The following is a 14,222-nucleotide window of genomic DNA, read 5'->3' as shown; positions in this document are numbered from 1 at the left end:
CACTTAAACCAAAAAGCCAAAATGGTAAAACTCTTGGAATATGAACGCTCTAAAGTGATATAATAAATCTTTAGGGAAATATCTTTCTTTAATAAAAAGTTATTTCATTATGATTCCATAATTGTTACATTCCAAAAATTAGGGTAGCAATATCTTTTCCCAAATTTTAAGCTGCTTTTTCCTCAAATAGTATTTACGAAAAAAAAAAATCACCTTTCTCAAAAGGAACTTAAGGCCTCTAATAGCATGTTGCTAATTTTCACAACATCCCAATAAAGAACTATTACTTAGCATTTATATCACACTTAAACTTGCAAAAGTGTTTTACAATTATTTTCATTAGTAGTCATGCCTCACAACCACCCACTGAGCCAAACTGGTCCTGTTATCCTCATTTGACAGCTGAGAAAAAACTGATGTCTCCTGAGGCCAAGGTCAAGTCACTGTGTTTTTCCAAGACCAGGGACCTGACCCTTATAAACAATCTCATTCACTCACCAGTTATCTGTATTGCTCATAACACTAGATAAAGCAGTTTTTAGAGAACAGGAATCCACATAAAATAATGATACAAAACATTAAAGGAATATAATACCTCAATAAGAAACACATAACCAATTGGAATACAGATAGGTAAGGATTTAGTATAATAACAATGACACAGGAGGTTTTCAAAGAAATTGGCTTCCAAAATCTGTCAGCAAACAAAAACAAAAAAAATGATCAAGTGCTTCCTCTTATTTTTCCCCTCAATCTACTACAATCAGGATTCTATTTTCACCATTCTGATGAATGGTTCTAATCAAAGCCACCAATAATCTCTAGGTTGTCAAATCCTGTGGGTAATTCTTTGTTATGTGACCTCTAAACAACATTCTACACAGTTGACCACTCCTTTCTTGAAACACTTCTTTACTTGGCATCACCTTCATGGTTTTCCACCTACCTCACTGGCTGTTCCTTCTCTTTCAAACCTCTAGCCACAAATCATCCCTAGATGACCTCCTGATTGAATTCCGTGACTTCAAATTCCATCTACATGTTGATGACATCCAAGTCTACAATTCTAGCTCAGACATCTCTCAGGAATGCCAGGCTTTTCTATCCAATCACCTATTTTATATCTTCATTCGGATGTCTAACAAGCATCTCAAAACTGGCATAACCAAAACAGAATCCTTGACAAATTTATTCTGCTATAGTCTTCCCCATTTTAACAAACAGTATCAACCATTTACTCACCTGGTTGCTCCAGTCAATAATCTAGAAGTTGGCCAGGTACAGTGGCTCATGCCTCTAATCCTAGCACTCTGCGAGGCTGAGATGGGAGGATTGCTTGAGCTCAGAAGTTTGAGACTAGTCTGAGCAAGAGCAAGACCCCATCTCTACTAAAAACAGAAAAATTAGCTGGGTGTCATAGTGCGTGCCTATAGTCCCGGCTACGTGGGAGGCTGAAGCAGGAGGATCGCTTGAGCCCAGGAGTTTGGGGTTGCAGTGAGCTATGATGACGCCACTGCACTCTAGCCCAGGCAACAGAACGAGACTCTGTCTCTAAATAAATAAATAATGTAGAAGTTATCCACGATCCTCTTTGCTTCCCTCTCCTAGCTGGGACAATCCCTGAGCAACCCCTGTCAACTTTACTTCCAAAAGATATCCTATTAACCTGAGCATGGTGGCGCATGCCTGTAGTCTTAGCTACTCAGGAGGTTGAGGAATGAGGATCACTTAAACCCATGTGTTTGAGGTTACAGTGAGCTATGATCATGCCACCGCACTCTAGCCTGGATGACAGAGCAAAACTGTCTCTAAAAAAATTGCAAATAACAATTGTAACTGGTGTCCTTGCTTCCAGTCTTTATCCTCCTACAATCCATTTCTAACACAACCACCAGAATATTCTTTCTAGTCACAAATCAACTCACATCACACCCCTACTGAGAAACCTCCAAAGGAGGCTGGACACAGTGGCTCACCCCTATAAGCCCAGCACTTTGGGAGGCTGAGGCGGGAGGACCCCTTGAGGCCAAGAGTTCCAGACCAGCCTGAGCAACATAGTGAAACGCTGGCTCTACAAAAAACAGAGAAATCAGCTCCATGTGGTGACATGCACCTCTGGTCCCAGCTACCTAGGAGGCTGAGACAGGATCACTTGAGCCCAGCACAGGAGTTTGAGGATGCAGTGAGCCACGATGGCACCACTGCACTCCAGCCTGGGCAACAGAGCAAGACTCTTCCTCTTTTAAAAAAAAAAAAGTTAAAGTCATATCTAGGATCAATCATATATATCTTAGATAAGGGGGAATCAAGGTCAAATCCAAATTTTTTATTTAGGTAACTGTGTGGCTATTGATACCATTCAATCCAGAAAGGGAATTTAGAAGGTTTAGATTTTGCGGGAAAGATAATGACTTCTAAGGTTTCTATGGGATGTCCAAGTAGGTTTTAGAGACAGAGATCTGAATTAAACAGAGAGATATGGAGAATGTGTGCGTGTAGTGAATTATGTCACCTGCAAAAAATTAAAAAACAAAAAAAAAAAGAAGGTGAAGAACAGAATCCTTAGGAACACCAACATTTGGGGACTGGGTAGAAGGAGACTATGAGACTATGAAGAAGACTAAGAAGGAATAGGAGGTAAGAAAAAAACAAGAGTGGACAGCATCACAGTTTAAAGAAGCAGAGTTTAAAATAAGCTAAGGACTGAAAAGTGTCATCTGGGTTTGACAATTAGGTCACTGAGCAGAGCAATTTCAGTGAAGTGGTAGGGACAAAACAAAATTATGGGATTTGAAGGAAAAAACAGGCCGTGAAAAAATGAAGAGAGTAGGGAAGATGACTTTTATGAAAAGGCGAGAAACTCAGCAGTAGCTGGAAGTAGGGACAGAGTGTTGGGGGAAAGAGATAGTAGAGACAGAAAGATTGAAGATTCAGAGAAAAGAGAAATACTGATATGACAAGGTCAGAGAGTGATTAACAGTACAGCAAAAGAAGGAAAATGTAACATAAATATAGATACAGTAAACTCTGTACGTGTGCAAGAGGTAAAGATAATTTCCACCTGACAGCTAAAGGTTGGGGGAGAATAACATTAAAGGACTAGAAATCAACTAGATTAATAATTTACCAAGAACAAGCAAATATTTAGGTGAGACCCAGAAGCTTAGCCAGACATACAACTAAGAAAGATTGGAACTAAGATTCCCCTACTAAGGGGAATAATATTACTTATTCTAAATATATATCCTTATTTAGAAATTTGAGATCTGATGGAAAAGCAGAGTAGTTGTGGAAAAATATGAGCAGAGACGGGATCCAAAAACACTGGCAAATAGCTCAAACTGCCTCTCAGAAGAAAGCTGTAGCAGAGAGAAGAGGCTGGATGCCAAACAGGGGGAAAATGCTGTTAATCAATATTGGACTTGGTCCAGCTGCCTTAAAATCCCAGCCAATTTTCTCAACGTCTTTCCCAAATCTGAAAATCCACATTCACCTGGAAGTTCAAATACACAACTTCTAGGAATACTTAAGAATATCTCCTGTCCCAGTATGCTGAGTGTCCATGCTCCGGTCCATTAAACAATCCCTAGGAGAATTAGAGAGCTTGGCTAGACTTTGGATGAGATCCACATTATTAATCCCCAATTAACTTGATCAATCTCACTACTGAAAACTTTTTCACACACTTAAGTGGAGGACATGTCTTTAGGTGAAACAACAGTGTCCTAGGATAGAAGAAGAAAGTGAGGTAAGGGAATTATGCTTGGCAACAAGCAAACTTAAAAGAACTGGCAAAGTATTCTTGAAGTCTTAGGAGCAAGCCTGTCACCCTAGTACTCTGGGAGGTTGAAGCAGGAGGATCGCTTGAGGTTAGGAGTTCAAGACCAGCCTAAGCAAGACTGAGACCCCATCTCTACTAAAAATAGAAAAATTAGCCAGGTGTGGTGGCGTGTGCCTGTAGTCCCAGCTATTGGGGGCGCTGAGGCAGGAGGATCGCTTGAGCCCAGGAGTTTGAGGTTGCTGTGAGCTAGGCTGACACCACAGAGCGAAATTCTGTCTCTAAATAAATAAATAAAATAAAAATAAAAATTACCCAGTCATGGTGGCCCATACCTACAGTCCCAGTTACTCAAGCTACTAAGGCAGGAGGATCACTTGAGCCCAGGAGTTTGAGAGTCCAGTGAGCTGTGATGACACTATTGCACTTTAACCTGGGCAACAGAGACCCCCATCTCAAGGAAAAAAAAAAAAAAAGAAAGAAAGAAATACTTCTTAATTTTTTTAGTCCTTATCTTTTAGATATATACATTGAAATATTTATTCATGAAATTATATGCTATCTGGGATTTGATTAAAAATTATCTACAATAGGTTAGTGGGCAGGAGGTACTTAGATAAAACAAGACTGGCATGAGTTGACAATTGTAGCAGAGTGACAGGGGTTCATTATACTATCCTATCTGTTTCTGCATATATTTGACATTTTCCATAATAAAGATATTATGGAAACCTATATATTTAATTATTTTCTTTTTAACATTAACTCCCCAAGGAAAGGGACAACACAGGAAGTAAGAGGAGTTAGGCCTTGACCCAAATCAAGACCCTAGGGAGGTCTGTGATTCCCAGCTCTTGACTCTCCAAAACCAGACATCCTGTTGAATGTCAATATTAAAAATGTTTAGCTAAAATCTAACAACTTTAGATACTCTGCATATTCCTTTCTTTCATAAAACAAGTCTCTGCTTATATTTCAAAGTCATGAACTAAAAAAAGCACCTAAATTATACTAAAAAGCAACATATATAAATATACCATCAAGTATATTTATTTCATTGTTTTCAGTTCTTACATGACTGGTGAAAAAGCCATGGTGTAGCAAAAGACTAGACAGAGTTAGGTGGCTTGAGCTCCCAATTTCAACACTGGCATCACTGGTTCAAAAATATCCTGTGTTCTTCACACCAAATCTTTAGAGGTTCTGGTTCACAAAAATTACAGTTTCAAATGTGAGGCACTCAGTGGAAGAGATTCCTTCTTTTTCCATGTCTATAATATAACTGATGTTAAGGCAATTTTTCTAAGACTGATAAACCACTGAGAATAAGGTGTATTGCTGATAGGCACACTAATTTCCTTTTATCAAAAATTTTACAAAACTATATATGCTTTCATTTAAGCATGAATGGTACTACTTAAGAGTAACACCAGTCTTTCCATTTAGGTGAGAGAGTTTGTGTTTCACTCGTTTGCCGTCTAAAAACTGCTAATTTAAAGCAAGTATGCAGCACATTAAAAAAAAGGAAAAATAAGGAAAAGGACTAGCACTGTATATACTACTATAGAGAAGGTGCTTAGCACCACATTCCTGTAAGGCCAATCCCTCAAGAAGATGTGAATGAACAACATATAAAATAAAGCAACTGATCCCACATGGTCTAGCAGTTAGGATTCCTGGTTTTCACCCCGGTGGCCTAGGTTCAACTCCTGGTATGGAGAAGGGAAAAAAAAAAAGCAACCGAAGTTTGGACTCACAGGGTCATCAACCTAGCTTTAACTATTAATATGCTAATGACTACCAAATCTGTATCACCCTTGTATCTCCCTTCTATACCATTCGACTGAACTCAATATTCAAGACCTATACATCCAGAAGCCCATCTGACATTTGCTCCTGAATTTCCCAGATACTACAAATCTAATATTAATACATCAAAATCAAACTCATTTTCCCTCAAATATAACATCCTCTTTTACTCTAGTATTCCCTACCTTGATTAATGACATCATCATCCACACTTAGTTGCCCACACTAGCGATTTTAAATCCATCTTTGACAACCCCTTCTCCTTTACCCAACCCCCCAACATAAAATCAATGAGATCCTTCTAGTTAGTCTCCCAAAAAGCTCTTCAATCTGTCCATAATTCCACCATTACCACTCTGAGGTCTTCAATATCTCTCATGTGATCACCACACCAGTCTCATAACAAACTAGTCTCCCAGCAGCCATGTGCACCTTTTTAAATCTAACTTCCACAGTCAAAAGAGTTACTTCTCTTAAATAGTAATCTCAACATGTTCCGTACCTGGTTTAAAAACTCTTCCATGACTCTCCAGCACCTACAAAATAAAATTCAGACCCCTTACCAAGGCCTTCCACAATTGGACTCCAAACCATCTTTCACCTCACTTCCTTCTACTCCTTCCTCATCCTCCATGATCTAGCCATATTAAACCACTGGCCCACAAGTACATACTCTTATACCTCCATATCCTTGTGCAAGCTGTTCTCTGCACCTAAAACAGTAACTTCTCCAATCCTCCTTTTTTTTGCTGAGGCAGCAAATTGCATTCATCCTTTAAGACCTAACTGAATCTTCCTCTAAAAAGTCTTCTCCAACCTTTCTCTCCCCACACATAAAGCAGAACTAATTAATGCTCCCACAGCACTTACCGTACTGATTCATATTTATTTATGTGTTAGTCTCCAATTAAAATGTGAACTCTTTAAAAACAAGGATTGTCATTCATACTTTAATTCCCAGTGGCTAGCACGATGTGTGACACACAGTAGGCACTTAAATATTTGCTGGTTTTGCTGGAAAGATCAACTCCGACATTTTTCAGTGAGGCCACAGAATCCAAAAAGCTTAAAAGATTCATATGGCTTACTGGTGGGGAAAAAATACACTACACAAATTCATACTTATGTTATTTCTAGTTTTTCATATTTTTCTCTGCTAGCTTCAAGGTTAATTCCCAGAAAATCAGTAACCAAGTAAGTCTTTGAGTCACTTCTTAAATTACCTATATTTTCCCATGAAACAGTATGATCTAGTGTTATACCAAACCAACGTTTTATAATTGAGCTATCAAATCTGATTACTTATTTCCCTCTTTGTATTAAATGTATCTTTAATAAACAAAATTTAGCATTTTTCCTGTTAAGTTGTATTCCTTTTCACTGTAAGTCACAGAGCTCTGATAGGAACATAATCAAGACTCTGAGAGGGCCAGGTGCAGTGGCTCACGCCTGTAATCCTAGCACTCTGGGAAGCTGAGGCAGCAGGATCGCTCGAAATCAGGAGTTCGAGACCAGCCTGAGCAAGAGTGAGACCCACCCCCTCGCCCCCCCCCCCCCGTCTCTACTAAAAAAATAGAAAAAAATTAGCCAGACAACTAAAAACATATATATAGAAAAAATTAGCCAGGCACGGTGGCTCATGCCTGTAGTCCCAGCTACTCGGGAGGCTGAGGCAGGAGGATTGCTTGAGCCCAGGAGTTTGAGGTTGCTGTGAGCTAAGCTGATGCCACGGCACTCTAGCCCGGGCAACAGAGCAAGACTCTGTCTCAAAAAAAAAGAAAAAAAGAAAGAAAAAAAAAGGACCCTGAGAGGCAATGAAAAGACAGAAATAGATATTAAACACTTAAGAAACCATTCACCTCTCAACAAGAGTATAGGACTTATTATTTATTCCCCCTCTGGTCAGCTGTAAAGAGTCAACCCTTCTGGCCACTTTGTTTTTCATACTGACTCTCACTTCCCAATTTATTATATTAGAATCATCTTTTTAAAGTCCCTATAATATTTTAGGAGTTCAAATCTAAGTACTAAGCTCACATCTCCTCTGAAAACATTCCAAGCTTCCTGTCCTGCTCTGCTGCATTATAGAATGTTACTCTGCCAATATATTAGTTCATTTCCTCCTCTTGCTTGTCCCATTATGGTGGTATACATCAATAATGCCCACTCCCTTCCCATTTTCAGAGTTTACTGTCTACTTTGAATGCTATCTTCCTCATCCCAATGCAGATGCTTTTACTGACAATACCTGCATCCAGCCTTCCATCAAATCTCATAATTAGTTGTACCTCCCCTCTAGTAGATACTTAGATCACTTACTCTACCTCATCAGTTCTAAGACACGCTTTTATTTTTTTCACATTTTAACATCTCTGAAAACAGAATACGTCTTACAACTGATAGTAGTCCAGTCTGATTAGTAGCATTTCTTCTTTCTTAGTGCTATATAAAATACTTGTGGGCCAGGTGAGGTGGCTCTTGCCTATAATCCTAGCACTTTGGGAAGCCAAGGTCAGGAGTTCAAGACCAGCCTGAGCAAGAGCGAGGCCCTTCTGTACAAAAAAATAGAAAAATTAGCCAGGTGTGATGACGCACACCTGTAGTCCCAGCTACTAGGGAGGCTGAGGCAGGAGATCACTTGAGCCCAGGAGTTTGAAGTTGCAGTGAGCTATGATGACACAACTGCACTCCAGCCCGGGTGACAGAGCGAGACCCTGTCTCAAAAAAAAGTTGTGACCATTACAATCATTGGCACCATAGATTTAATGAAGTAAGGTATTACATCCTATTATAATACTTTGCTGTCTGACAAGAGGTTGCTAAAAGATAAATAGATTTGGGCACAAAGAGAGTGGATATTCAATAATCACTAGCAATAATTAACATTTACTTGGCATTTAGCAAGTATTAGGTACTGTTCTAAACACTTTGTATGTATTAACACATTTAACCCTCACAACAACCCCATGAAGTACAATTATTTTCTTCATTTTAGAGATGAGGAAACTGAGGCACAGACATTTTAGATAAGCTTGTTCAAAGACACACGGTAATGCTGCAGATTTGAACCCATGTTTACTGATTATGATTCATGACTGTTATCATTATTCCATTCAGCAAACATTTAACAAGCAACTACTCTAGGCTAACTACTGTGCCAAATACCAGTAAGCAAACCCTGGTCCTAGGAAGGACATTCTTGAATCCTTTGCCCTCCAAACATCAGGACCAACCTATAATTTCACTAAGTTAAATCCATTCTCCTCTTTTCTTTTCCTTTTTTCTTTTTGAGACAGAGTCTCACTCTGTTGCCCCCGGCTAGAGTGCTGTGGCGTTAGCCTAGCTCACAGCAACCTCAAACTCCTGGGCTCAAGCTATCCGCCCGCCTCGGCCTCCCAGAGTGGTATGATTACAGGCATGAGCCACCACGCCTAGCCTTCTTTTCCTTTTTAACATCTTCTACAGTCCTCCTTTAAAGCTGTTAGCACTATATCAGGAATATAGTGCTAACAAACAAAAAACAAACCAAAAAAACTTTTGTACTCTAGTAATAATTAGATGCTGTGAAAATATTACAAAAGAGACCGGTTAGGGAATGGGTTGCAAGATCAAAAGGGCTCCTAAGAAACAAAGATTTTAATTTGTTTCTGTTTCCAAGCAAATGTTCTCAGTAAAAAAGAGAAGAGTAAAAACATCATAATTTTGTTTTTAAATAGAACATTTTAAAAAATATTCCCTAAGGCATGACATGCTTGTTTTAATATAAAATGATTTACTTAATCAGAATAAAAATGGGTTAATAAACCTTATTCCTTTTCCTTTTTTAGGCTCTGTTATGTCAGGGATTCTGGGGAAGTCCTTACATCCCCTAAGTTCATCTCTCCCACTTTAGACAGACTTCTCACACAACAGGCAATCAAAAGGGCAGGCCAATCCTTTTCTTTCCCCCAGGGGAAGAAGTCCTCATTTAGTAACTGTCATCTACTACATAAAAGTAACCACAAATAGGAAAAGAATAGAAGAGAAGGACAGGAAATTCTCATCACAGCTGAACAAACCTCTATTATTTTAAGATAACATGGGTGGCATTTATGGAGTTGTTTGAACTAATGGAAATTTCCAATAGAGGAAAAATACATTATCAACATTAAAAATAAATTTCCAATTATTAAAAACAAAATAAGATGGGTGGGCCAACTCTAACATTTTATACCTCTTCTTCATCTGCCATGTAGTAGTCAAAGACAGACTGGGGGCTTGGATCAGTGTTATACACAGAGAATTTATTGAGAGTGCCAAGGAACTACAGCAAAAAGCTTAAAATCATACATCACTGTGTATTTCCAGGAAAGATAGAGAAGTTAAAAAACAACTAGGGTTCATTTCCTCTATTCTTATAAAATAATTCACTCCCCTTATCTGCTAATCTTCAAGGATCTAGTATGGCCACTCCCCTACCTTTGACTCTAAAGTAAAAATCAGATCACTCACTAATTTCCAAAAGGCCTTGCCATTTCAAGCTCTCAATCTTTAAAGCCAGCAAAGCTTAAGCATCTGTCTCTTTCTGTCCTTTTGAAAGGAGTTTGCACCTCTCTTTCAAAAGCTGTGAAACCATATTCTGTCTCTGGAAGCACATAGTTTAACTATGTCTTCTGCTTTGTCTACCCTAAAAAACAACAACAAAGCCTCAGGAGTGCTCCTTCAGTCTCTCAGAAAAGAACCATCCACCTCTTGAGCTCTTGCACAGCTGCCTCTGTCTTTTTCTGTCAGACACTCCTCCTGGAAGGTTCCACTTGCAAGCAGGATACAAAAAGTGGAGCTGAAAAGCTACTGTATGCTTATCTGACCTCCAAAATAGAGACACGGCCCTGGGGCAACCAGAGACTCCTTTTCAAAGGAAAACTTTGTACAATTAAACAATTGTACAGATAGCGGAACACGTGGGGGTTCCTGGAGGGTGGCCCCTGAGGAGGGCAGGGAATCTTCTCGACCCATCAATAAAATAAATAAAAATAACAAATATATATTTGCACACTTCTCACTGGGCAGCCTTCTCAGCTTGTCTCAAACTAGTTTTCTCAGCCCTGCCTGGTGGCTCAGGCCTGTAATCCTAGCATTCTGGGGGGCCGAGGCAGGAGGATTGCTTGCAGTCAGGAGTTCAAGACCAGCCTGACTGAGAGTGAGACCCCTGTCTCTACTAAAAATAGAAAAAGAAAAAAAAAAACTAGTTTTCTTAATTCATAATAAAGCACATTAGTGCCAACTGTGTTACAAGAGAACCTTAGTGAGCTATGTTCAGAAAGCATTTAACAGATTGGCCCTCCATTCTCTATTTCCTTCCTCTTGGGTGAGGAGCTGCAGACCATTTGTAAAAACGCCACAGAGTATGGTATTTTTCCTAAACAAGTCTAATGGCTAATTTGTCACATTACGGAACAAATTGGTATTTCTGCACATGATCTGCTGTGCCCATGTAGAAAGCACATATACGTCTATTGAGAACTTACAAACAATATGCTTCACATTGACAGAGAAATCAGTTATTCCATTAATAACAGTACGGTCTAAAATCCAGTAATATTGATGGCAATATATTTACATTGACATAGTACTTACAATTTGCAATTTTCATAAACAATCTCAATTATACATGCGATGCTTGCAATAGCCCATTTGAAACACGACATCTTCCTGAGGTTCAGAAAGGTTAAGTGGGACCTGCCCAAGGTTATTTACCAGGTTCATCAGTGGTGGACTTGGCTTTGAGCCTGCCTGACTCTAAGCCCCCAGTTCTTTTCCCTAGACCCCTCTCAGCTCTAAACAGGGGGCTCCCGACTCCCATCCTCTACCCAGAGCAGCCTATTACTCCGGGCGACTGACTCTCCCTGCCTGGTTCAGAGGTGGCTTCTTCAGCTCCAGGAGGGCTTTCTTTCTCCACCACTCTCCCCACTCCCTCCCCCCCCCCCCGCGACCATTCTCAGAAAGAAGCGGAAAGGGAGAGGCGACCAAAAGCTCTTGGGGGAAGGGATGATGACAAATGGGGGAGCGCGGGACACTGGCCCTGCCGTGGGCTCCTTCACTCCACAGCGCGCAATCCCTTCACTCCATCAAACTGTCCAGCTGTGGGGCCGATGATCTGGCCACCCATGCCCCAAATTCTCCCATCATCACCAGAAACTGTACCTCCCCTCAGCCCCTCCGTTACCGACATGCAGAGCCCACCCCTCAAAGTCGTGGTATCCCTCCGCCAGCGCCCCAATTCTTCCCCCGCTGCCCATTCCTCTTCCACCACCACTCACTGTCGGTGACTGGGCCCGGCCCTCATGGCTGCTCCGTTGCCGCCCGCCGCCGCCACCACTGCTCCACGCCCCGGCCCCTCAGTCACCGCCGCAGCCGTCGGGACTCGCCAGAGTCGCTCCTGCGCCTGCGCAGCCTGGATCGCCGGGGCCCTTTCGGGCCGCCCGCGCCTGCGCAGCCCCTGCCGGGGGCGTCTTCCTCAATGCCTGATGGTCTGGGCCCTTGGGTCTCAAGTGGACATGGGCTCTGGCTTTAAGGACTTGGTAGGCTTAGAGAATTTGAAGGCTGCCCCAGGGTTTGAGGCCGCTGGAGTACCTTGCCTAGGTTACTAAACTCTTGGGCTGCGGTTCTTCTCAGGGGCCATAAACTTGACACTTCCAGAATTCTGGATCCTGCTTGCATTTAAAGGCCTGAATTCAGGTGCTCTGAGCTGACCACTGAAAGTAAATTTGGGTTTCTTTCAAGAAGACAATCACGTCTAAAATGCATTGAGGGTAGTTATGTAAGAGATAACTCTGACATCCCAGAATACACTACTAGCCAGGAGGTGACCTCACCTACAATGCACTGGGACACTGCTAAGTTCAGTACGTTTATAAAGCACGTGCTGTTTATTGGACAAAAAATGTTCTAGGCACCCCATATGTGCCATGAAGGAATTTGCAGGCGAATAGTCCCCTACTTTCCAGCTCTTACTGTGGAGCCTGGCACTTTTGCAACTGGTAAACAAAAAATAGATCTTCAGCCTAGTGAGGCCTAACTACCAACCCCTAAACCACTGTGCTGCTTTGGCATAGCTCAACAAGAGACTAAGCTCAAGTGAGTCCTGGGAATTCAACAAAACAGACTTGAAAGCAGCAGGCAATGCACAGCATCCAAAGGGAAGAGAAAGTACAGGACTAAATTCCTCATTGCCATGACTCCTTTTTCCATCTTACCTCCAGCCCTGGTCTCCTCTCTACAAAGTTAGGACAGATAGGGACCAAGATATAATGTAAATCAAAAAAAAGAAAAGAAAAGAAAAAGAAGAAGACAACGATGAAGAAAAGAAGTTTCATTCTTTCTGTGAAGGATATTAAATTATGTGTACTTCCAGGGAAAGTAAAAACTACTCCTGATCCCAGTACCTAATGTGAATGTTTGAACTCCTAATATTAAGGAAAGTTTTCCTTACATTGGAAAGAAGCAAGAATAGGTTCTGGAGTAAAGGTTGAGAATGTTAAAAATAGAGTATCACAGAGATGCTGGAAGCAATAGAGCCTGCTTGTCACGAATATTCTTCTGTAAAATGAGGCAGGAGATACATACAACTGCATATAATGGGACTCTCCGGTCACTAAGAAACTAAGGGTTATTCTCTGCTGCCTTCGTCTCAGAGAAGCACCCAGGAACCTGAGGACTTTTTTCACATCAGATGCTTGCAACTTTTAGGTACATAGCTTTATGCTGCTGTGGAGAAACAGTGTATAAATTGGCATCTAATCCAGTCCCTACAAAAGCAAATCTACACAAAGCTGCATGTCTCATGTATGAGCTGCCTCCCACCTAAGCAGAATCATCTTGACATACGTTAGAGTAAAAGGCAACAGCTGACATAGCAGCTGGGCAATAAGCAGGACATCCTATGGGTGGGGCCCAGGATCAAACCCAGTGGCTAGTTCCTGGCTTAGAAGTCTTGGCATTAATTGCAAAAGTATTACCCTTTGGAAAGAAAGAATATTTGGCACCACAGGAGAACTGCAGAGCCAGGAAGGAGGAAGAATTTATATTGACACTACCTTCTGATGAACAGATGACTAAAAAGGTGCTCATAGCTGACCCCAAAGTTTCTGGGAACTATACCTTCTTAACTCCACCACCACAGCCCCCTGGGAAGGCCTGCTATAATTTATAATGACAACAGCATGTATTCCTATATTTGAACCATTCTGGGTCTCTGGAGCCACTTCCCTACTTGAATTTCTTACCAGGGCAGAATGGTGGATTTTTTTTTTTTCCTGCCAAGCATTCATTCACAATATCCAGTGATAGTTATTCAGAGAACCACCCCTACTCCAAACTCAGACCATGTGGTTTGGATGAGGCTCTCCAGGCATGGAGCACATAACCCAGACTAAACTCAATCAGCACTTAACAATTTCTAAGCTACAATTATGGTTTCAGGGATGGGCAGGTAACCCAGTCAGAGCCAAAAAGGCACAGGAGACTTTTGCTTCTGGGAAAGTCTCTTGTTTTTTCCACTGAATCTGCATGTGAGAAGATATAATATCTAAAGCTGCTGCAGCCATGTTGATACCACAAGGGGAGAGTCAATCCAAAGACAGATGTCATTTATTCA

The 14,222-nt window shown here is 41.0% G+C and overlaps 1 protein-coding gene across 4 annotated transcripts in view; it reads right to left on the bottom strand.

Moving 5' to 3' along the window:
* The window catches only part of FAM222B (family with sequence similarity 222 member B), a 59,408-nt gene extending 47,417 nt beyond the window's left edge, over window positions 1-11,991 (bottom strand). For 2 of the 4 annotated variants that reach the window (XM_069480956.1, XM_069480960.1), the window contains exons 1-2: window positions 11,887-11,991; window positions 6,090-6,123 (exon numbers count right to left, since the gene is read on the bottom strand). The gene's annotated coding sequence lies outside the window, so the exon portion shown is untranslated. The remainder of the gene's footprint in view (window positions 1-6,089; window positions 6,124-11,886) is intronic. The other 2 variants (XM_069480955.1, XM_069480959.1) reach the window with 1 other exon arrangement.
* Between the last annotated feature and the right edge of the window lie 2,231 nt (window positions 11,992-14,222).

This window comes from Eulemur rufifrons, chromosome 9 (genome assembly GCF_041146395.1).
Source record: "Eulemur rufifrons isolate Redbay chromosome 9, OSU_ERuf_1, whole genome shotgun sequence".
Lineage (NCBI taxonomy): Eukaryota > Metazoa > Chordata > Mammalia > Primates > Lemuridae > Eulemur > Eulemur rufifrons.
Note: the sequence above shows the minus strand (reverse complement) of the source record. Positions and strands in the feature narration are given on the sequence as shown.